The sequence below is a fragment of the Microcaecilia unicolor genome, chromosome 9, assembly GCF_901765095.1.
Source record: "Microcaecilia unicolor chromosome 9, aMicUni1.1, whole genome shotgun sequence".
NCBI classification, from domain to species: Eukaryota; Metazoa; Chordata; class Amphibia; order Gymnophiona; family Siphonopidae; genus Microcaecilia; species Microcaecilia unicolor.
This window is the reverse complement of record NC_044039.1, coordinates 185,746,162-185,770,134: the sequence shown is the minus strand read 5'-3', so window position 1 is coordinate 185,770,134 and position 23,973 is coordinate 185,746,162.

Here is a 23,973-nt window from a genome sequence, read left to right as displayed (position 1 = left end):
TCCCAGATCTGGTCCTGGAGGCACCCAAGCCAATATCCACAATGAAGATCCATGAGAGAGATTTGCATAGGGTGTTTCCCATTATTTTCCCTCCTTTTTGTTTTTCATTTATGACATTGGGGAGGTTTTTTGCCCGTGATGAGGAGCGGATCCTCTTAAGACCAAGTGATTGGTCAACAGGATCAACTGTTGTTTATGAGATCATTTTGATCTGCGCACGTTGAGGCTTCCCCCCCCCCCCCCCCCCCATATGTCTTAAATGATATATTGTGTGATTGTACACTTTCCTTTTTATGATGCAGTGGGAGTTTTGAATGTCAGTACACACAAATGCAAAGTAATGGATATTGGGAAGAACCTTCTGTCCAGTGTGCAGCAGCAGCCAAATAAGCAAACATGATGCTAGAAATTATTAGGAGAGGGATGGTAAATAAGACCAAGAATGCTATTATGCCTCTGTATCGCTCCATTGTGCAACCTCACCTTGAGTACTGTGTTCATTTCTGGTCTCTGTGTCTCAATAAAGATATAGCCTAATTATAAAAGATTCAAAGAGCAATCAAAATGATAAAGGGGATGGAACTCCTCCCATATGAGGAATTGCTAAAGAGGTTAGGACTCTTCAGCTTGGAAAAGAGACAAACGAGGGGAGATATGATTGAGGTTTACAGATTCCTGAGTGGTGTAGAACAGGTAGAAGTGAATCAATTTTTCACTCTTTCAAAAAGTGTACCCCCTTGCCATTCAGGCTTTCAAGATATCTACAATGGAGGCAGCATATGCAAATCAATTTCATGCATATTCATTGTGGATATTCTGAAAACCTGACTGGCAAGGGGGAACTCCGGGACAGACTTGGGGAACACTGTTCTGCAGAATAGAACTGTACTTGGGTTCCTGTAGACAGTGGTAGATGTGAGATGGAAACTGAATTTTTTACTTTAGTAATATTTATGAACATGAAATTGTGAGTTGTGTATATATGGTGAGTTATCCTTTGCCTCTGCTTATATGCTGTATTCCCCAGATGAATTGCAATCTAATTCAGAGTCAAAATCTTAAAACTTGTGAATCTTCCACAGGAGCATCAAGCTGTAGATTGCTGCAAGACTTTGGAAGTTCTCTTATCACCTTGTTACAGCATGAGGAAAGTTCCTCATTCCCTCCAATGTATCCAAGAAAGAAGGTATACGATTAATACTTTTCTTTTAATAATTGAATCAACACTGTGGAGGAGCAGCCTAATGATTAGAGCAGTGGGCTGTGAACCAAGGCAGCCAGCTTCAAATCCCACAGTGAGCAAATCACTTAAACCTTCCGTTGCCTCAGCTACAAAATCGGATTAGGAGCCTTCCAGGGACTGAAAATACACACTGCATTGATAGCTTTTGGGCTTGTAGGTGGTATGTAAGAAATTACGGGCATCTTTTACTAAATCACATTAAGCACTTACCCTTTAATTCTAATTGCACACATAGTTGTAGAATAGTACCACATATGAGCATGTTAATTACTTAGTTGGACCAGCTATCAATAATTGGCCTTAACTACTACTAACTGACATTAATTTGCAATTATGCAGGTGAGTTATGATCCTATTCTATAAAGTGCATTCGTAAATTGTCTAGCATGTAACTGTACAGTGGGCATTATTATTATTTATTGCATTTGTATCCCACCTTTTCCCACCTATTTGCAGGCTCAAAGTGGCTTACAGAGTGTGGTTATTGTTGGAATGTATTGTATTTTACATGCATTGCCTGTCAGAAATTGTTTTTCTCTGTGATTACTCTGTGACCTCTGATGTGAATTACTTAGAGAGGTCACACCCAGTGTTGCCAGGTGGGCGGTTTTACCGCCCAATTGGGCGGTTTTCTGCGACCCGCCGCGGGAAATTTTTGCCCGCGGCGGGTTGCGGTTTTTTGGGCTGTTTTTGGCCTTCAGGGCGGTTTTTTCGGCCGCGGGGGGGGCGGGGTTAGTGACGTTTTTGGGTGGGGTTAATGACGTTTTGGGCGGGGTTAGTGACGTGGGAGGCGGGGCCGATGACGTGGGAGGCGGGGCCGATGACGTGGGAGGCGGGGCCGATGACGGGGAGGCGGGGCCGATGACGTGGGAGGCGGGGCCGGTGACGGCGGGGGCGGGGTTGATGACAGCGGGGGCGGGGTTGATGACGCGGGGGTGGGGGTGTCAGGGGCGGGGTTTGTGTTTGGGCGGGTTTTGGGCTGTTTTTTGGGCTCCATCGGGCTGGAAAAAAATTTTCCACCTGGCAACCCTGGTCACACCCATGCAACTTCCTGTGGGGGTTAGACACAGCACATGGAGCTCATGGTCTCTCCTAACCTGAGAGAATTCATGGTGTGAGCATCCATTACCATCTAAGCACATGGAAAGAGCTGATAATCCAAATGTATAGTATTATGTATATATAAGCCTGTCTGAATATAATCTAACTACAAACTGTGAGTAAACAGATGTTTTGTTACTTCAACTTTAAAGTGACTCAGCAGTGAATTATTCTGGGGTGTATGAGAGAGATGAAGATAAGAAATTAACATTTCTAAAGCTGAAGCTGTGTGTATAAAATCTGCTAATTATTTACTACAAATAATCCAACAGTTATGACATAGTCATTTCGTGATAGCAGGTACAATTCTTATACCTTGAATGATGGTAAGAGAAGATAGGCATAGTCGTTTTCTTGATAACAAGTACAATTATTACTGTTTAAAGATTAGGTAAGGGAGAATAGATGGAAAGTGTTAGGTAGGTTAGAGGTGAACTGCGGTAACTGTGTGGATTGTTAAAGTAGTTTTGTATGCTATGTATTTTCCTCGTAGGCCTTTTGGAAGAGATGAGTTTTCAGAGATTTGCGGAAGTTAGTTATTTCGTCAATAGCTTTCAGGTCCCGCATTCACGTGGGAGGAGCTTGGGCATTCTGAGTATTACAGCACAGGCTTTATAGAGTACTATCAGTTATACACACAAGATACTGAATTTAGATGTGTGCATTTACACCTGTCATATACTTGGCCATGCCTAAACGACACATTAAAAACAAAGATAACAGAATTAGAAAAGGTACAGAGAAGGGCATCAAAAATGATGAAGGCGATGGAACGACTTCCCTATGAGAAAAGGCTAAAGCGGCTAGGGCTTTTCAGCTTGGAGAAAAGACGGTTGAGGGGAGGTAACATAGTAACATAGTAGATGACGGCAGAAAAAGACCTGCATGGTCCATCCAGTCTGCCCAAGAAATGTGCCACTTTTTTGTGTATACCTTACCTTGATTTGTACCTGTCTTTTTCAGGGCACAGACCGTACAAGTCTGCCCAGCACTATCCCCGCCTCCCACCATCGGCTCTGGCATAGACCGTATAAGTCTGCCCAGCACTATCCCTGCTTCCCAACCACCAGCCCCACCTCCCACTACCGGCTCTGTTATCCAATCTCGGCTAAGCTCCTGAGGATCCATTTCTTCTGAACAGGATTCCCTTATGTTTATCTCACGCATGTTTGAATTCCATTACCGTTTTCATCTCCACCACCTCCCGCGGGATGGCATTCAAAGCATCCACCACTCTCTCCATGAAAAAATACTTCCTGACATTTTTCTTGAGTCTACCCCCCTTCAATCTCATTTCATGTCCTCTCGTTCTACCGCCTTCGTATCTCCGGAAAAGGTTCGTTTGCGGATTAATACCTTTCAAATATTTGAACGTCTGTATCATGCCACCCCTGTTTCTCCTTTCCTCCAGGGTATACATGTTCAGGTCAGCAAGTCTCTCCTCGTACATCTTGTAATGCAAATCCCATACCATTCTCGTAGCTTTTCTTTGCACCGCTTTGATTCTTTTTACATCCTTAGCAAGATACTGATACTATCACCCCAAGATCTCTCTCCCCGTCCGTACCTATCAGACTCTCGTCGCCTAACACATAAGTCTCCCATGGAGGTCTATAAAATACTGAGAGGAGTGATTGATAATATAAACCACTTTGATGTTTCTCCCTAAAGCATTTTATCAAGCTTAATAAAAACTTGAAACTTGAGTGAAATGGGTAGACATGAATTGCTTGTTTACTCTTTTCAAAATACTAGGACTAGGGGACAGGCAATGAAGCTACCAAGTAGTAGATTTAAAACAAACCGGAGAAAATATTTATTCACTCAGGGGGTCTGTTATGAAGCGGTAGTAAGCTCAACGCAGGCTTACCGCTTGCTAATCTGGAAATACTGCCAGCCCAACAAGGCCACCAGCGGTAGTTCCAGCTGGAGCATGAGCTATTTCTGACACGCTGCATGTAAGGCATGCTAATAATTAGCACACACTAAAAACGTTACCTTGCCTTTGTAAAAGATCCCTTTAATGTGGTACCTGTAACAGGAAATGCTAGGAACACCTCCCAATGGTTGCCATATTAAACTTGCCAAAGCATGCACTAAAAATCATACCTTGCCTTTTAAAAGACCCCTTTAATTTGGAACCTGTAACAGGATATGCTGGGAGCACCCCCCAATGGTTGCCATATTATATTTGCCACTACCGTATGGTAAATTCCCATATTAAACCATGGTAATTGCACATTTTATCGTGGATTAGTGAAAGGACCCCTAAATAAATAAATACGCCTATAGATTTACACAAGAATTGCTTTATTGGATCAGACTAAAGCTCCTCTAAACCTGGTATGCTGTTTCTGACAGTGGCAAATCCAGGTCACCAGTACCTTGCAGCATTCAACCCCCAGGAGTAAGCTATGGCTTTGTCCAAGCCTACCAGGTTAATAAGTGTTTATGGATTTTTCTCAAGGAGAGACAAAATACCCTACATGAGGATGTCAACAAAGTTAATCAAAGTAGGGGTGGCCCATGGGTTTCCATATCAAGGAAGAAGAGGCACTAGAGGTCAGAGTTCCAATGGTAATTTATTAAACCTAGATAAGGGAGAACAATCCCACTATTTAAATATTGTATTTGTAATACCGCTGACAGAGAGGGATGTCTCTACTGGCATGCTGCAGACGTCGGAACCGCTCCCCCTCCCCCCACTCCCCCGGAGTCACCGCCGCCCCTCCATCTGGCCCGAGCACTGTGAACTTACATCACCACGCAGCAGCAGGCACGTCAGCAAAGCTGCCGTCGGGCTTCCTTCTCTGCCTTTGTCCCGCCCTCGTCGACGTTACGTCACATGAGGGCGGGACACAGGCAGAGAAGGAAGCCCGCCCTGACGGCAGCTTTGCTGATGTGCCTGCTGCTGCGTGCTGATGTAAGTTTACAGTGCTGCTCGGGCCGGGTGGAGGGGCGGCGGCGGCGACTCCGGGGGAGGCGGGGCGGGGCCGACCTCGGGGGGGGCTCGGAAACCCCCCCATTCCAAAAGTAGCCCATTTTCACGGGCTCAACGGCTAGTAAATACAGAATGCAGAGCTAGAACAGCAAGAAGCAGGAATGCAATGTCAGGTGTGGAGCAGGACTATAGGGCCAGATGATAAAAGGTCCCAGAGGATGTATCCCAGGAGTCTATTGCGCCAGCCACTGTGTGTCTCCACTGTTTTCCTTATATACAGCCAGTTCATCTTCAGGAGACATGTCTAAGAGGTTGAATAACCTCTGGTATTTTCCTACTCCCATATCTCAAGTGTCTCCAGTGCAGTCTCCTGGGTTCTGCTCCATGAAAGTTAAGAGTAGTGTGCAGCTGTGCAGCAGAAATTCCTCCTGAGCAAAAGACTTAAGCCCAGCTAGGGAAGGAAGATAAGCTCTCTCCTTACCCCAGGCTGCACAGACAGCCACACATATAAACAAATAGGTGCATTTAGATAATTCTATAAAGAGAGTGCCAACATTTAGGTGCCAAGAATGTGTATAAATGACCAGAATACCAACACATAGGGGAGGAAGTGACACCACCCAAGCAGCATTCATGGACGGGGCTCAGAAGGATATGACCCCGGGAGTAAAGTACACAGAGGCGGAGTGGCAGAGATTTGAAAGAGGCTCAGCATAGATCTCTCCAGCGATAAATAATCAGGAAAATGTTACAAAAATAATATATTGTTGGTATCTGACCCCAGTAAGATTACACCTTATGTTTAAAACAGTATCCCAGAAATGCTGGAGAGACTGTGGTCAAGTGGGCACCATGGGCCACATAAGGTGGACATGCAGAAAGGTGGGAGCATTCTGGAAAGCTATCCAGGGGAGGATGCAACAATGGGTAAGAGTGGATATACCATGGGACCCTGCAGTGTATCTATTTCACAAAAATATCTTAGGACTCAAAGAAGAGGGCAAGATCCTAGCGAAATATTGTTTATGTGCAGGCAGATTGACCATTGCACAAGCTTGGAAACAGCGAAACTGCCCTTCATTAATTAGGTGGAAAACTATGCTTGGAAATATCGCAGAAAAAGAGAGATTATTAGCAAAGGATCGTAAGCAAATGGCAAAATGGGGAAGAATATGGGCCCCTTTGGGTTTGGGATCATAAATGGGGTTGTTGTGACTATTTGACTGCTGATTATAGGTGATTGTGGTACTTGTTGGGTACTGTACTGGGTTAGAAGGGTGGGTTATTTTCTATAATTAGCTTTGGTTTGATATTTTGCTTTAGGTTAAGAATATTTCTTATGGGGGGAAAATGGGAATAAAAAGTGAAGTCTAGACATATGCTGTCATTAGAAGTGAACCTTGTAAGATGAACACTGTTTTGTGTGAAATATGGAGAAGGATATTTTATATATGATACAGTTGTAATTTTCCATGGCTGTACAGGGCTCTTTCATTTTTTCAATAAAGACTTCTTGTTAATTAAAAAAAAAGAAGGATATGACCCCGGGATGAGAAATTATTTACTGCTTGATTGTTTTTATAAGAGAGGCTGGGAGAACTCACAGGCACCTTCCCTCAAAATGGCACCCCTAATAGTAGTCTTAGAAAAGAGATGGCTGAGAGGGGATAAGATAGAGGTCTACAAAATCCTGAGTGGTGTAGAATGGCTTACTCTTTCAAAAAGTACAAAGACTAGGAGACACTCAATGACGTTACATGGAAATTCTTTTAAAATGAACAGGAGGAAATATTTTTTCACTCAATGAAGAGTTAAGCTCTGGAACTTGTTACCAGAGGATGTGGTTACAGTGGTTAGCATATCTGGGTTCCTGTAGGAAAAGTCCATAGTCAGCTGTTGAGATAGACATGGGGGAAACCACTGCTTGCCCTGGGATTGGTAGCATGGAATGTTGCAAATTATGCTCGTAAATTAGGAGCATAATCTTTAAAGAATAAGGTCCAAAATGTGAGCCTTCTGGACACGGTGCTTTGCCATTTGATTTGTTTCAACTAACAGTTGAATTATTTGTTTTAAAAAAAAAAATGATGGCTGCCTTTCAAATGCATGGAAACTAGTATAACGCCATGTTTTATTTATTTATTTATTTATTTATTTATTTATTTATTTATTTATTTATTTAGAGCCATCCTCCTTCAATACTAAGGAGAAAGCCACCAGAGAGCAGTGCCGGGAGCCAGAACAAACTAGCTGAGAAGCGAGTCCGATTCCAGGACCCTGAAGAAATCATTGTGCACGGTATGTTCATGTGACTGCAAGTGTTCAAAAGTGTCATGTCAATTCCCTTGAAATGTCCAGGGAATGAAAGAAAGCATGTAGCAGATCTTTGTTAAATTGTACAGCGCTGCGTAACCCTAGTAGCACTCTAGAAATGTTAAGTAGTAGTAGTAGTAGTTAAGGGAATGCACCTCCCTAGCAATGTGCGCAACTTTATAGAATACTATAAGATGAGCACACTGCAAGGTGCACTTAAGTGTGGCAACTTACACTGCCATTGACATGGCATAAGCAGTCATACCTAGATATCAGCAACCCCAAGGCTGCTTTGCATTCTCTTAATAGGTTAGGTACACCCTAACACCGTCATAAATTGACTCTATGTGTGCCTCTTTGTGACACTGATATTTAGGTAGAATACAAAAGTAACATAGTAGATGACGGCAGAAAAAGACCTGCAAGGTCCATCCAGTCTGCCCAAGACAAACTCATATGTGTATACCTTACCTTGAATTTGTACCTGTCCTTTTCAGGGCACAGACCGTATAAGTCTGCCCAGCAGTATTTCCCGCCTCCCAACCACCAGTCCCGCCTCCCATCATCGGCTCTGGTACAGACCGTATAAGTCTGCCCTCCCCTATCCTAGCCTCCCAACCACCAACCCCTCTTCCCCCCACCTGCTCCGCCACCCAATTTCAGCTAAGCTTCTGAAGATCCATTCTTATGCACAGGATTCCTTTATGCATATCCCACACATGTTTGAACTCCGTTACCGTTTTCATCTCCACCACCTCACGCGGGAGGGCATTCCAAGCGTCCACCACCCTCTCCATGAAAAAATACTTCCTGACATCTTTCCTGAGTCTGCCCCCCTTCAATCTCATTTCATGTCCTCTCGTTCTACCGCCTTCCCATCTCCGGAAAAGATTCGTTTGCGGATTAATACCTTTCAAATATTTGAACGTCTGTATCATATCACCCCTGTTCCTCCTTTCCTCCAGGGTATACATGTTCAGGTCAGCAAGTCTCTCTTCATACATCTTGGAACGCAAATCCCATACCATCCTCGTAGCTTTTCTTTGCACCGCTTCCATTTTTTTAACATCCTTCGCAAGATACGGCCTCCAAAACTGAACACAATACTCCAGGTGGGGCCTCACCAACGTCTTATACAGGGACATTAAACCTCCTTTCTTCTGCTGTTCACTCCTCTCTCTATACAGCCTAGCAATCTTCTAGCTTCGGCCACCGCTTTGTCGCACTGTTTTATCGCCTTCAGTTCCTCAGATACTATCAACCCAAGATCCCTCTCCCCGTCCGTGCCTATCAGACTCTCCCCGCCTAACACATACGTCTCCCTTGGATTTCTACTCCCTAAGTGCATCACTTTGCATTTCTTCGCATTTAATTTTAATTGCCATACGTTAGACCATTCTTCTAGCTTCTTCAGATCTTTTTCATGTTTTCCACTCCCTCCGGGGTGTCCACTCTGTTGGAAATCTTGATGTCATCCGCAAAAAGGCAAACTTTACCTTGTAACCCTTCGGCAATGTCACTCACAAATATATTGAACAGAATTGGCCCCAGCACCGATCCCTGAGGCACTCCACTACTCACCTTTCCCTCCTCCGAGTGAACTCCATTCACCACCACCCTCTGGCGTCTGCCCGTCAACCAGTTCCTAATCCAGATTACCACTTCGGGTCCTATCTTCAGCCCGTCTAGTTTATTTAAGAGCCTCCTGTGATGAACCGTGTCAAAAGCCTTGCTGAAATCTAAGTAGATTACGTCCATAGCACGTCCTTGATTTAATTCTCCTGTCACCCAGTCAATAGAATTGCCACCATGGTACTTTATGTCATGCTCAGTGGCGTACCAAGGGTGGGGCAGTGGGGGCGGTCCTCCCTGGGTGCACGCTGCAAGGAGGTGCAGGGAGCAGCCGCACAGCTGTTGGCTCTGCCAGTTCCCTGCTTTCTCTGACGTTACTTCCTGTTCTGGGACAGGGAACCAGTGGGACCGACAATCACGTGACTGCTCCCTGCACCCCCAGGAGGTGATGCGCCAGGGGGTTGGAGGTGATGCGCTGGGGGGGGGGTGATTCGCTGGGGGAGGTGCACAGCAGCGATCTGCCCTGGGTGGCAGCTGACATAGGAACGCCACTGGTCATGCTGTCACTGTTGCAGTCAGCACAGAGAATAGTCAACACATAGTAAATAACTTGGAGCCAATAGGCATCTATGTATCTTTGTAAAATAAGGTCAAAATAGGTGCCAAATTTCTTCCCAATCTAGACAGATTGTTATAATATTATCCTGTTATTGTGGGTAGTCAGAAAACTGGGTTTGTTAGGTGAAACGCCAAGTCTTGGTTTGATACAACTTCAGGCCTTAACTAGGATTCCAAGAATTCCCTGTCCTAAGGGGCAAACTGAGTCAGTCTGGGTTTTACCCTGTGGTGCTGCTTTTCTGAAGGAAATTAAAACTACAAGTCCATGTCGAAGGAAAGCTAAAATCAGAACTGGATTAGCCCTTCCCTCTAAGCAGAGTAGCCTAACTACTAGTTCCAAGGGGAGACTTTTTTGGCCAGTCCTGGTTTTCAACTTATATCTCAAAGCAGTGTGGTATTTGGAGACCCCCAATTCTACCCAATAAAATCAGTGCTGCAGGTCCTATAACACATCAAGAGGCATTTATCAGAAATCTAGGACAAGCCTAAAATTTCCCTCCTGAAACTGGATAACTTGGCAGCTCTGCTTTTCGCATACAATTGTGGATACCTCCTAATCCTCTAAATCCGTAAACACACCTGGATTACAGCAGTGGCGTACCAAGGGTGGGCGGTCCGCCCCGGGTGCACGCCGCTGGGGGGGGGGTGCCGCGTGCCTGTCTGCTCCGCTCATTCCGTGCTCCCTCTGCCCTGGAACAGGTTACTTCCTGTTCCGGGGCAGAGGGAGCATGGAACGAGCGAAGCAGAAAGGCGCGCGGCACCCCCCCCCCCCCCCCCAGCAGTAAAAATGCACCCGGGGGGGGTCCTTTCGCCGGGGGGAGGAGGTGTGGCCTTTCACCGGGGGTGGGGATCGCGCTGCACCCGGGGGGGGGGCGCATCGACGATCCGCCCCGGGTGTCAGCCACCCTAGGAACGCCACTGGTTTACAGAATGGTCGAAATGCCTTCACCGGCTTCAAGAAACTGATTAATTTCCATAAATTGAATACCCTAAAAACCAGACCCAATTCTGGCTCTTCAGGACTGAAGTTTTGCAGCCCTGTTTTGTACCATGGATAAAACTAAACCTCCTTCACTTCTTCTCCTACAGGATTGAGTCTGAACAATGCTGCCAGAGAGGTGGAAATCTGTGTTCGAGTTTGATTATTACCTTTATCCTAGCAGATTAAATACTCTAGGCATCATCCTGTACTATATTTCACATTATTGCATTAAGCCCTCAAGAAAGCAGTGTTGTTTAACTACAAACAGGCTGTTTTATCTGAGGCACAAATACATCGTAATCCTTCCCTTTCAAGCTAACAGTTTTCATCCTGTAATCCAAACAGTAGGGCTTTTGCATAACTGAGTACCGCAAATTTAGATCTGTCACCAAGCAGTAAGAGAACATGTCCTAACACCACTGAAACTTTTCTATCCTGTGCACATTTATTCTGGATTGGATCTGAGCTTCTCATGCCAGACTCTGAATTGTCGCAAACAGAAGGCAAATTGCTCCACTGAAGGGAAAACGCCAAGCAGAAAAAGTAGAGCAATGGAACCTCTCACAGATGGTGCTCAGAATAAAGTTTATTAAACATTCTTCTAAAACAATTGTTTTAGAAGAATTTTAATAAACTTTATTCTGAGCACCATCTGCGAGAGACTCTGAATTGTTCCAGAGCATGTCCAAATTAACAAATCAGGTTTAAAAATAAGCTTTGAAGCATTCACTTTGGCATCCAGACTAGCTGCAAATCCAAAAGCCAGTTGCAAGAACAACATACACAGAAATTGTCAACTGTGTCTTTGACTTGTTGTATCCCTGGCTGAGATATTCTATTTAGATTTTGCTTGCACCTTTTTCAGTAGTAGCTCAAGGTGAGTTACATTCAGGTACATTGGATATTTCTCTGTCCCAGCAGGCAGAAACATAAAAAGGCAAAGATCTGCCACAGAAATAGCAAACCAAAAGGAAAAAGGCAGATCAAAAAAGACAAAAAAATGGAACAGGAGGGTAACAGAAGAAGTGGTTTATTACAAGTTACCCGACGTGGCCACGTTTCGCCTTCAGGCTGCGTCAGGGGTACAAAATACTAGTAGGGGTAAAAAGCAAAGTGAACCCCTAAAAGTAGTCATACAACCACCTCAGTCAGGTCATACCATACTGGGGAGCATAAAAGACAAGACCAGGCTGAGGTTAAAGAGGCCCAGGGAAGGAAGAACTGAAGCCCCAGTCTATGCCCTGACTGAATATGTCTAGCTGGTATGACCTGGCTGAGGTACTTGTATGACTACTTTTAGGGGTTCACTTTGCTTTTTACCCCTACTAGTTTTTTGTACCCCCTGACGCAGCCTGAGGGCGAAACGTGGCCACGTCGGGTAACTTGTAATAAACCACTTCTTTTGTTACCCTCCTGTTCAATTTTTTTGTCTTTTTTGATCTGCTTTTTTTTCTGTCCCAGGAGGGCTCACAATCTAAGTTTGGACCTGAGGCAATGGAGGGTTAAGTGACTTGCCCAAGATTACAAGGAGCAGCAGTGGGATTTAAACCAGCCACCTCTGGATTGCAAGACCAGTGCTCTAACCACTAGGCTACTCCTCCACTCGATATGAATTGTGCATATGTTTTCCTTGTAACACGGTGCTAGTAGTTCTTATTGATATATTGTATGGTGCTCTGTCGTCAGAGGCGGCTCTTTTATTTCATACATCAGCACAATCCATGGCTTTATGACAACAGTTCTTTTCACAGTGAATGCATTTTCAGTTGGGTTGATTCCCTTGTTAAGAAATGTTATGATACAGAATTGGGGGGTTGCAATTCCAATCATTTTGCTTCCTTTGTGGAAAGCGCTCTAAAGCTTTGGTAAATAACTGAACTAGGTACACTTGTTTATGGCTCTATCTACCTTAGACGCCCATGTTACAGTTGGATGCTTTCTATCCAGTTTATTAACATGTGCTCTTGAAAGGTGAACGAATTTGGATATTCCAAGTGGCTCATAATTAACCAATCTTAAAGAGCAACAGCATAACTATCATTCTGACATGAGTTATTATTCAGTCTGCTGGTACATATGAAAGGGGCCATTGAGTATTTGGTTATATAACAATTGGGGGGGGGGGGCAATAAAGGGGTTTGGCCCAGCAATTTACTCCCGTTCCTTTAGACAGCCAAATGTTAGACAACAAATGCTTCCCCGCATTTTATCGCTTAACATTTGGTGCCAGAAGCTGCTTTTACTCTATAACCAGTTCAGGGTCAACTTTTGTTGCTGGATTTCTTTGCTCTTTCAGCACCATTTCTTCACGTCACGCTACAGCTGACAGGGCACTTTGACCCCTGAGGCAGGCAGCTTTCCGCTGAAACACGGCTCTGTCGGGTCTTTTTTAAGTGTCAATAACATTTTTTGTTTATCTACAATTGGATACTGGAAGTTTTGTTTGACCCACCCCTACTCTCTCTAGCAGACTGGATAGGCCACATGGTTTCATTTCGCCACCCATTGACCTAGTGTAAATGATCACGCCTAACTTTAGGTGCGCCAGTGCCGACTTATGCTACTATTCTACAACAGCAATCATGGTGCACAGATGCTGTTATAGAATTGGTGCTCAGCCCTCATCATCGATATGTCTTCTGGAGGCACCCAGTTATGGACATGCTTACAATGAATAAATCGAAAAGATGGAAGTACAGCAAACTATCCTTCTAACACCTATCTAGGTAAGACCTGCTCTGCAGACAGATGTTTTAAGAGACACTAATGCATTATCAATCTCATTTCTAGACATTTCCTATGGCAATGACAGGGCTGGTAAGTTGAAGTCTGACCTTGCCTTGGAGTGTCAGTGAGGGGTCTAACCTGTGATTTTCCAGCTGCCCTGCTCTCCAGTTAACAGAGAATTCAGTTTGAAGTATTTTGCATGCAAAGTTTCCAGCTTACATTTAACACAGCCACTAAAAATAAAATGAATATTCCCTTATTTAATACAACTCCTACCACCCAATATTCAGCGCTATTTAGACAGGGAGGAATGGCTCCTGGCTGGTTAAATAGCCTTAAGCTGGCTAAGTGGTAATCTTCAGTGCAGGATAGCCAGCTAGAAGCTAATCCAGTCACCGACTATTTCATGCAACATAGCCAGTTATCACCAATATTCATCGACTGACCAGCTAAATTGAACAGCCAAATAGACAGGCATAAATATTCGGCCACTATAACTTAGCCAGTCAACTGAAGAATATTGGCTAAGTTCATAGTAGCTACAAAAAACCCTAGAAATTCAATGCTGATCACTGGATAAAATCTGGCATTGAATTTGCGACCTTGCTGCCGACCGCAGGAGTTAGCCAGGCTTCCTCCCATGATCTGAATGTTGGCACCCTGGATTGTAGCAATGTAAAGAGGCCCGTTACTAAGCTAGCATGTCCTTACCACAACTTAAAAGAGCTTACTACAGGACGCACTCAGGGTTCCTGCGGTAAGTTTCTAATCTGTACAGGTTATCAATAGAAATCAAACAAAATAAAACATGGAAAAGAAAATAAGATGATACCTTTTTTATTGGACATAACTTAATACATTTCTTGACTAGCTTTCGAAGGTTGCCCTTCTTCCTCAGATCGGAAATAAGCAAATGTGCTAGCTGACAGTGTATATAAGTGAAAACTTATATAAGTGAATACAAGGTCAGCTAGCACATTTGCTTATTTCCGATCTGAGGAAGAAGGGCAACCTTCGAAAGCTAATCAAGAAATGTATTAAGTTATGTCCAATAAAAAAGGTATCATCTTATTTTCTTTTCCATGTTTTATTTTGTTTGATTTCTATTGATAACCTTAAGAGTGGACTAACACGGCTACCACACTCCTCTACTTAATCTGTACAGGCAAACTCTGTGTGGAGGGACGTGTCTGAGAGTTGAGAATGGGCCTTTAGGTGCTAATCAGTTAGTACCATGCGCTGATTAGCACAGGATTAGCATGTGAGCGCTTCTAATGGCTGCATGCTAATTGCAAAATTAACACATGGCCACTAATAGGGAAAATGGAAAATCGGCCATTTTCCAGCTGCAGTAAAAATGGTCTTAGCGCATGGGAAAGAACTGCGTAATGGCACACCAAGGCCACTTTTTACCGCAGTTTAGTAAAAGGAGCCCTAAATGATTTTCATCTAAAAAGGGCAGACAATTGTGAATATGCACAAAGTATTAAAACTGTAGCCTAACCAGCATAGCAGCTCCCTCTGGTAACGTTCACCCACAGTAAATCTCTACCTTCTTGCTCTGGAAATGTCCTTCTCCTGTGGGATTCTGGCTCAGTAGGAACTGGCCTCTACTGGGGTCCATGAAGCTTCATTTACAATGACCCAGAGCTTTTCCCCAATTTACCGTACCACTATCCCCCCTCCCTGTTCTAGTCCACATCATGCCCCCTTCTAAATCCCAGTATAGGTTAAGAACATAAGAACAGCCATACTGGATCAGACCAATGGTCCATTTAGCTCAGTATCCTGCTTCAAAAAGTGGCCAATCCAGGTCACAAGTACCTGGCAGAAAACCAAATAACATAGTACATAGTAACATAGTAGATGATGGCAGAAAAAGGCCTGCACGGTCCATCCAGTCTGCCCAACAAGATAAACTCATATGTGCTACTTTTTGTGTATACCCTACCTTGATTTGTACCTGTCCTCTTCAGGGCACAGACCGTATAAGTCTGCCCAGCACTATCCCCGCCTCCCAACCACCAGTCCCACCACCGGCTCTGGCACCGACTCTGGCAAGTTTCCATGCTATCAATTCCAGGTTGATATTCAAAAGGATTTATGGATTTGACGGAGCCGATCAAATAAGTGCTTTTTATTTTTAAAAGTCTGAGTCATTTGAATAGATCATTTTGGATACATAACTCATTATCCTGCACATTCTATATAGTGTGACTAGAGTTGCACCCACAAATCTGGGCATATTCTGATTTGCATGTGCAACTCAATTGGTTAATGAGCCAATCAGTGCTGATAATGGGATGTTAACAAGCAATTATTGGCTCTAGTTGTCATTAATAGGGATTTGCTTGCAGGGTTTTTTTCTTCCATAATAGACATGTCACAGCTTGGAGGGCGGAAATACCTGAGCCTGGTTGATCAGAGTAGCGTTAATCTTATCAAATTATGGTTTGGTGCAGATGAGTTCACTGCACCTGGATTGAACTGCCACGCAGCAAGGTGAGTCCAACCCAGGTGCGGTGAACCCATCTGCATCAAACCACAACTTGAAGAATTAGCACCTCTCCAATCACTAAGGCTCAGGTATTCCCGCCACTAGCCTGGGGTAGTTAAATATAACTTGCGGTCAGTTGTATCCCATGGATAAAAGTTCTATAAGGCAACACGCATAAATCATACCACATGGATCTCAAAAGTGGGTGTGGCCATGGGAGGAGTATAGGCAGCTTGTGGGCGTTCCTAAAATTTACATTCAGTGTTATAGAATAACCTGTTGCACACCTAAAGTTTGGCGTGGGCAGGTTTTCATTGGTGTAATTTGCTGCGCCTAGATTTTAGTCACATGCATGCCATTACGTGTATTCTATAAGCCACACCTAACTTTAGAATCTAGCCCTATATGTATAAAATTATGTATTTCAAAAGGAAGTGGGATTGGGGGCATTTTAGGGGCAGCAACATCTTGTCCTTCTAACCATACATCTAAACGACAATGTACAATAGCTAAACATGAAAGTTAAACATCTAGGTAGCCTCCACAAGTACACTTCAAGCTATAGGTGGATAGTAAGTGGTCCTACTTAGATATGACACTGCTGAATACACATATGTGTGGCTGACCTCCTGGAGTCTTGCCATAATGTATTGCCATTGTGCAATGACTGGGGTTCCCTGTTACCCCCTTACAATTTCTGAATACTGTCTCTCATAGGAGCCAACTTTTCAAAATAATTGGGGGTGATGACATTTTTTATTTTTTTTTTACAGGTGATGCATTCCCCCTCCCTCCCTCCTCCCCTCCCCTCCTCTCCCCTCTGAGTTCCAGGCCTCCATCCCAGTTCAAGGCCCCTCTCCCTCCCTTCCTGTTCCAGGCCCCCCTCCCTCCATTTGAGTTCCAGGCCACCCTCCCTCCCTCCCTTCAAGTTCCAGGCCCCCCATTTCTCCCTCCCTTCCCTCCCGGTCCTCCCTCCCTCTGAGTTCCAGGATCCTCCCCCCCTCCCCTCCCTCCCAGTTCCAGGGTCCTCCCCCCCCCCCCTCCAAATTTTAAAAGTCATCTTACCTCATCGGGGTTATGCCGGCAGCAGCAGTGAAAAGCATGCAGGCTCGGCGCTTCAGCCCTTCCCCTCTCTCAGGTCTGGTCCTGCCTTTACGGAAACAGGAAAAGAGGGCGGGACCAGAGCTGAGGGAGGGGAAGGGCTGAAGCGCTGAGCCTGCACATTTTTCACTGCTGTTGCCGGCATAATCCCAACGAGGTAAGATGACTTTTAAAATTCGGAGGGGGGGAGGACCCTGGAACTGGGAGGGAGGGGGGAGGACCCTCGAACTTGGAGGGAGGGAAGGAGGACCCTGGAACTCGGAGAGAGGGGGAGGACCATGGAACTCGGAGGGAGGCACTTTTAAAATTCTGGGCTGGCGAAGGGAACTTCCGGTGGGTGAAATATTGGGAGTGCTCAAGCACCCACAGCATCCACGGAGTTGGCGCCTATGCTGTCTCTGCAGTACTCTCAGACCATCAGCACAAAACAGAAGCCAGATTTGTGAAGACAACTCAATCACCTAACAGTGCACAGTACTGCCAATAGGCCAGTCCGATACAGCAAGTCTTAAATTCAGTAACCTTGTTTCCATCCTGTTTCATTTGCAAATCAAACAAAACAAAAAAGAATATACAAGTCAATATTTCATGGCAATCATCTGCTTAGCAGCACCTGTTAACCAGATAACTGCCAATGACCTGGATATTCAGCGGTAGAATTTGTCTAGTGCTGGGATAAGTACATAAGTAATGCCACACTGGGAAAAGACCAAGGGTCCATCAAGCCCAGCATCCTGTCCACGACAGCGGCCAATCCAGGCCAAGGGCACCTGGCAAGCTTCCCAAACTTACAAACATTCTATACATGTTATTCCTGGAATTGTGGATTTTTCCAAGTCCATTTAGTAGTGGTTTATGGACTTGTCCTTTAAGAAACTGTCTAACTCCTTTTTAAATTCTGCTAATCTAACCGCCTTCACCATGTTCTCCGGCAACGAATTCCAGAGTTTAATTACGCGTTGGGTGAAGAAAAATTTCTCCGATTTGTTTTACATTTACTACACTGTAGTTTCATCGCATGCCCCCTAGTCCTAGTATTTTTGGAAAGCGAACAGACGCTTCACATCCACCTGTTCCACTCCACTCATTATTTTATATACCTCTATCATGTCTCCTCTCAACCGCCTCTTCTCCAAGCTGAAAAGCCCTAGCCTCCTTAGTCTTTCTTCATAGGGAAGTCGTCCCATCCCCGCTATGATTGGATGGTCTGTGGATGGTGCCAGGGCAGAGTTGCCAGTTATCATATTAGCAGAAATATTCAGTCCACTAACCACTTAAAGTTAGGATGGTAAAAAGGCTATCCTAACATTATCCGGTTATCTATCTGGAATGCACCGGCAATGACCATCCTATATGGATTCAGTGATGGCCACTAGCTGGATACCAACTCTGAATATCTGGATTTTATTTAAATGCCACAGCTAGTGTTTAAAATATTTTTTGCAGTCATGAAGTTTAAATATTGACTGGGTAGGGTATTTTTATTTATTGATCCTTCAAGTAGACTAACATGGCAATCACATTACTTCAGTCTCAACAGAGTGCTTTCCGAGGTAAATGAGGGTGTAGTCTGACAGGGCAGCTTCCAAATTAGGAGAGAAGTTATCAAGGTGTGGTAAAAGGTGAGCTTTTGTGATTTATCATGGGAGTCAGCAACCTGCGGTAACTCAGTACCACAGGTTGTTGAATCCTGTGGTAAAAGAATAATGCTGTTTGTGAGCCACCTCGCAAGCAGTGTTACTCTATGTGCCCAGGAGCATCAGACCTCAAAGGTGCAGCCTGATGTTCCTGGGCCTGATCTTAAAAGGCCATGTAGCTGCTGTTAACCCCTATCACACCCTCTGATCCAAGACCCTTTGACGTTCCCCAAATCCAAGCTCCCCTGACCCCCCCCCCCCCCCCAAGACCCTAGTTTTCCAGTGAGTGATAGGCAGGAGCAATTTCCCTTCATTCTTGCCCAGCCAGTGCCGCTTCCAAAATGGCATCCCTAGCAGTAGCCGTTCTTGGCCGGTTAAATGGTTTTAAATATCGGCGGGTATGTATTAATGTGATAGAAACAGTCCGGCTGCATTAGAGCCCTTTAAGTCACATTAAGGGGCAAATAACCACTACTTAAAGCCCTAACGCAGCTTGATAACTTCCCCCCTTAGCTTTTTGTTGATGAGAGAAGCAGTCGTTAAAATACATCAATCACCCCTGAAACCTGTCCTTTCTTTCTTAAGGAAGCAAACCACAGCTCAGTGGTTAATGAACTGTGTGCATGTGTTTAAAAAAGATAAATACCCCCAGTCAGGGCAAGGTACAAGGGATAAGCTTGGGAGTGGAAACCCAGGTTTCTCACCACAGAGTTGCACAAATCCACCAGGCCAATTTCTTACTACAAAGAAAAATTAACAAAATAGAGCATCAGCTTGGCAAAAAATAATGTAAGCTCCTTATATTTTCTTTATCATTTCATGGATGAATTACCTTTAAAGTGATGCATTTCTGCAACAGAATGGGGGTCCTTGGTTTGACATAACTATTTTGGTTTTGGCTTTTTTTCACTTCTCCAAGTTTCCCCATAAGACCTTCACAAATCCTTGCATGTTTGCTCGTGTTTTATGGCTTTAACGTTGCACTAAATGCATCTGACATTTTAATCTCCGGGGCTCATTTAAATATGCTCCAGCTAGTGTTGAACGTCTCCTAATAAACAAGCTGCTAGAGGGACCATGAAGCCGATCCTCACTTAGGCTGTGCACACATATTATCCGAAGGAATAGAAGTTGTCTTTGTGAAATCATTCTTTCTAAACCAATGTGCCAGAGCTGCCAAACATTTTATTGCTGTTATAATTCATGCAGAATGCAGATTATCAATATTGTTTATGATCCTGTGAAGTATGCACACATCATGGATCTGTTGTTTATTATGGAACAGAATCAGTTTAATAATTGCTTCTATAATTAACTACTTAGAAAGTCAAATGGTTTCATGTTTTGTTCTAGCCCTGCTTTTTGGTACGCAGACAATAGTTGTCATTAGTATTTGTCAAATAATAAACCTCAAGGGCATCAAAGGGTAAGTTCTATAAATGGATCCGAAATTTATGCACCGGGATGATATGCGCTGACGATGAATTCTATAATGGCAGTTCCACGTGGAAGTTGCCATTATTTATTTATTTTATTGAGATTTATTAATCACCATTATGAAAACATCTACCTAAGACAGTGTACAGCTGGTACAGCTTGACAAAAATGTACAATTTTGTTAATAGCATAACAATAGTGAGACGATCAAACATAAGCATATAAAACACATAAAGTCCACACTCACTGTTCATTCATGCATCATACATCCACTTCTGAACTCTCATCCCCCGTAATCTCACATCACTCATACCTCTACTCACAGAAATATGCATACCATATGTCTTTATGCCTTATTATTGCCCTTTAAGCTCTTATTGTCTCCTTCCAACGTTTCAGTGTTTGTGTTCCATTGTTACATTCCTTAACGACACTTCGATTGTCTCGCATAACTCTGCACAATGTAATCCATAACCAATTTGTAACAAACTGTATTTCCATCATTCATCTCATATTGTAAGCCACACTGAACCCGCAAAAAGGTGGGAAAATGTGGGATACAAATGCAATAAATAAATATACAATAAAGGGCTCATTTTCAAAACAGAAAAACGTCCAAAAACCCGGCAGATGGATGTTTCTCTTGCAAAAATGTCCAAATCGCAATTACGAAACACATTTTAAAGATGTTTTTCTGCAGTGCATTCAAATCATAAAGGGGCATGTCAGGGGGTGGGATTTGGATGTTCTCAAAACTTGGATGTTCTTCTGCCATAATGGAACAAAGCAAACTCGTCCGGGGCTAAAAGTTAGTCAGTTTGGTCTAGACCTGTTTCAATCTGTACAAGTAGTTGGTGAGGCCCCACCTGGAGTATTGTGTTCAGTTTTGGAGGCCGTATCTTGCTAAGGATGTAAAAAGAATTGAAGCGGTGCAAAGAAAAGCTACAAGGATGGTATGGGATTTGCGTTACAAGACGTATGAGGAGAGACTTGCGGACCTGAACATGTATACCCTGGAGGAAAGGAGGAACAGGGGTGATATGATACAGATGTTCATATATTTGAAAGGTATTACTCTGCATACGAACCTTTTCCGGAGACGGGAAGGTAGTAGAACTTGAGGACATGAATTGAGGTTGAAGGGGGGGCAGACTCAGGACTAATGTCAGGAAGTATTGTTTCACGGAGAAGGTGGTGGATACATGGAATGCCCTCCCGCGGGAGGTAGTGTAGATGAAAACGGTAATGGAATTCAAACATGCGTGGGATAAACACAAAGGAATCATGTTTAGAAGAAATGGATCTATGGAATCTTAGCGGACATTGTACTGGGGTTGTTAGGAAAGGGCTGCAGGGGGCTGTTCATGCCAGGTGTGTTGGTGGAGTGGAGGGTATTGTGGGTATTCATTTCTGGGCTGTCAGGGGACTAGGGAGTTTATTCATTCCACTAGTGACCCTCTGGACAAGAGCAAACTCGCTTTGTATTACTACAACCAAGAATGTGCATTGTTCCCTGCTTCTGCAACACACAAATGTACTGCCCAAGTTACTTACCTGTGAACCTAAGGTACTGCAGGTTGGTGATTTGCATAGTAAAATATCACTGCAAGGAAAAGTGCAATTTTACCACTGCTTAGTATCTTTAATCAAATAACTCTGAATGTCAGCACTATCCAGGTAAACCTTAATCACACTCCCATCCCTCTCCTCAGCACCAACGTTTGTCCAGGCATCAAGCAGTCCAGCCAGCTGGCCCAACATTTTAATGCTGAAGATTTATCCTGATGACTCTCAAATTAACCAGATAAGTCATTTTGAATATCAACCACCGTATCTCTCATCCTGCACATTTCCCATTTCCACACAAAGCGCCTCAGCCATTTTCTCTGCTGGCCTTCCTGAGGATAGCACATCATTCTGACTTAAGATAATAGCTGAATTTTATGTATGCAGCATTTCCTGAATATTGAGTAATTGCCATATCTCCTGTTCAGCTATAATACTGAGACTGGGTGGTAATTGTAATAACGGCATTTCCAGCTCTGGCTACAATTTCATCTGTCTTGCTATATATTTTTGCTTATAATTAGGATATCTGATTTTCAATTATAACAAAAGAAAACCCATCAATAAAAAATGCCTGATGCAGTGGCATAGCCGTACCTTCAAATTTTTTTTGAGGGGGGGGGCAGGGTCTGAGCCCAAACTGGGTATAAAATTTTGTACTCCCTCCTGCTTTCTGCCCCTCCCTGCTCTCTGTGCCCCCCCAACCCATGAACCAGAACTGAAACTTTAAATATCTGAGCTGGTGGGGATCTCCAAGCCCCACCAGCTGAAGAGGTCCACCAGCAACCAAACTCTTTCCAACACTGGCAGATGCAGCACTTTCCATGAGCTGCAGCTGTACCCTACCGCTCCTCCCCACTCCGCCCACGCATTCTCAGTTTTTACACATGTAATCCCCCATTATAATGGGGATTACTAACGTTTGGTGTGTGGACCTCTCCAAACTCTCTGGGGGGGGGGGGGGACACATGGAGAGTGGAGAGGTCCAGCCCAGGGGGTGTGTTTAAGGAGTAAATTGCAGAAAGAAGCTGTTCTGAGTTGGTGAATGACATAGGAGGGGGTACTAAGGAAGTAGTAAATGTAAGTGATGTGTTATGCAGGGTCTTTGCTTAGTTACCTGTACCCCCGCTGGGACCCTTGGAGGAGAGGGGAATCCTGGAAAGGAAGAATAAACCAAGGCTGAATAAAGGAGCAGTTGATGCCCTAACAGTAGCAACTGAGAAGGCGTAAGGAGCTCTGGGTAGGTAAGGGAGCTGGAGCCAGGACATGGGAAGCATATCCAAGGCCAGGGAGCAGCTCTGAGAAGTGCATTACTGGAAAAAGGACAGCCACAAGGGTCTGTGCCTGAGGAAAGTGGATTGCAGTCAAAATGGTGATGGAGCAGCTTTGGATTATTAATGGCCCAAAAGGATGGGAAATGGACAGGAGAAGCTGTACATATGTAAATACCAAGTGATATAAGCTGCAGATGTAAATACGAGTTGGTGGGAGAATTTGGCGGGGATTCCTCCTGAAGGGATAACTGTTTTGTTGGATGTGGTTGGAGTTTGAAGTCACTAAAATCCGACTTCCTGAAAATGTCAAGTGTTTGCCTGCCTGTTGGAGAAGTTCCAGAAAAGTTGATTTTGCATTAAAAAAATAATCCTTAGCATGCAGAGTGGTCTTTTATGTCAGAGTGAGGGTGCTTGCTCCCTGGACTGATAAAGTACTACTGAAAAGCACAACTTGAATTCCCCAATACCCCGGATCTCTATTTCGGACCTTGACCCACACCTAGCCTCGAACAGGAGGATTGTACTGGATGGGAAGAGTGGAGTGAACAAGAGTGTGGTGAAATAGAATTTTTGCTGTGACCCAGGTCGGACATGGAAACTGAGCTAGTGGCTGGGCGGCGAGGCCCGGGTTACACATATATATGAAAACCAAGCATGCATGGAAGAGCTGGTGCAAGGGCGGCCCAGGGAAAGTGCCACCAACTGCCAGCATTGTGGAGTTTCCAGCCGCCAGAGGAGGACCTTCGCCACTGGAAGTGCTTGGGAATCCCTACCAGCCAAAATTTGGAGGAGGTCTGAGGCTAACATGGAAAGTCCCAGGCTCCTCCTGGTCCCCCCTCCCCAATGGCTACGCCACTGATGGAAAATTGGACTATTCAATTATAGGTAAGTAAAAAAAAGTATCTGCACCTGAAGCTTCAATGACCTCATCCAGCTGCTGCCATTAAGCATGCTGAAACAGAAG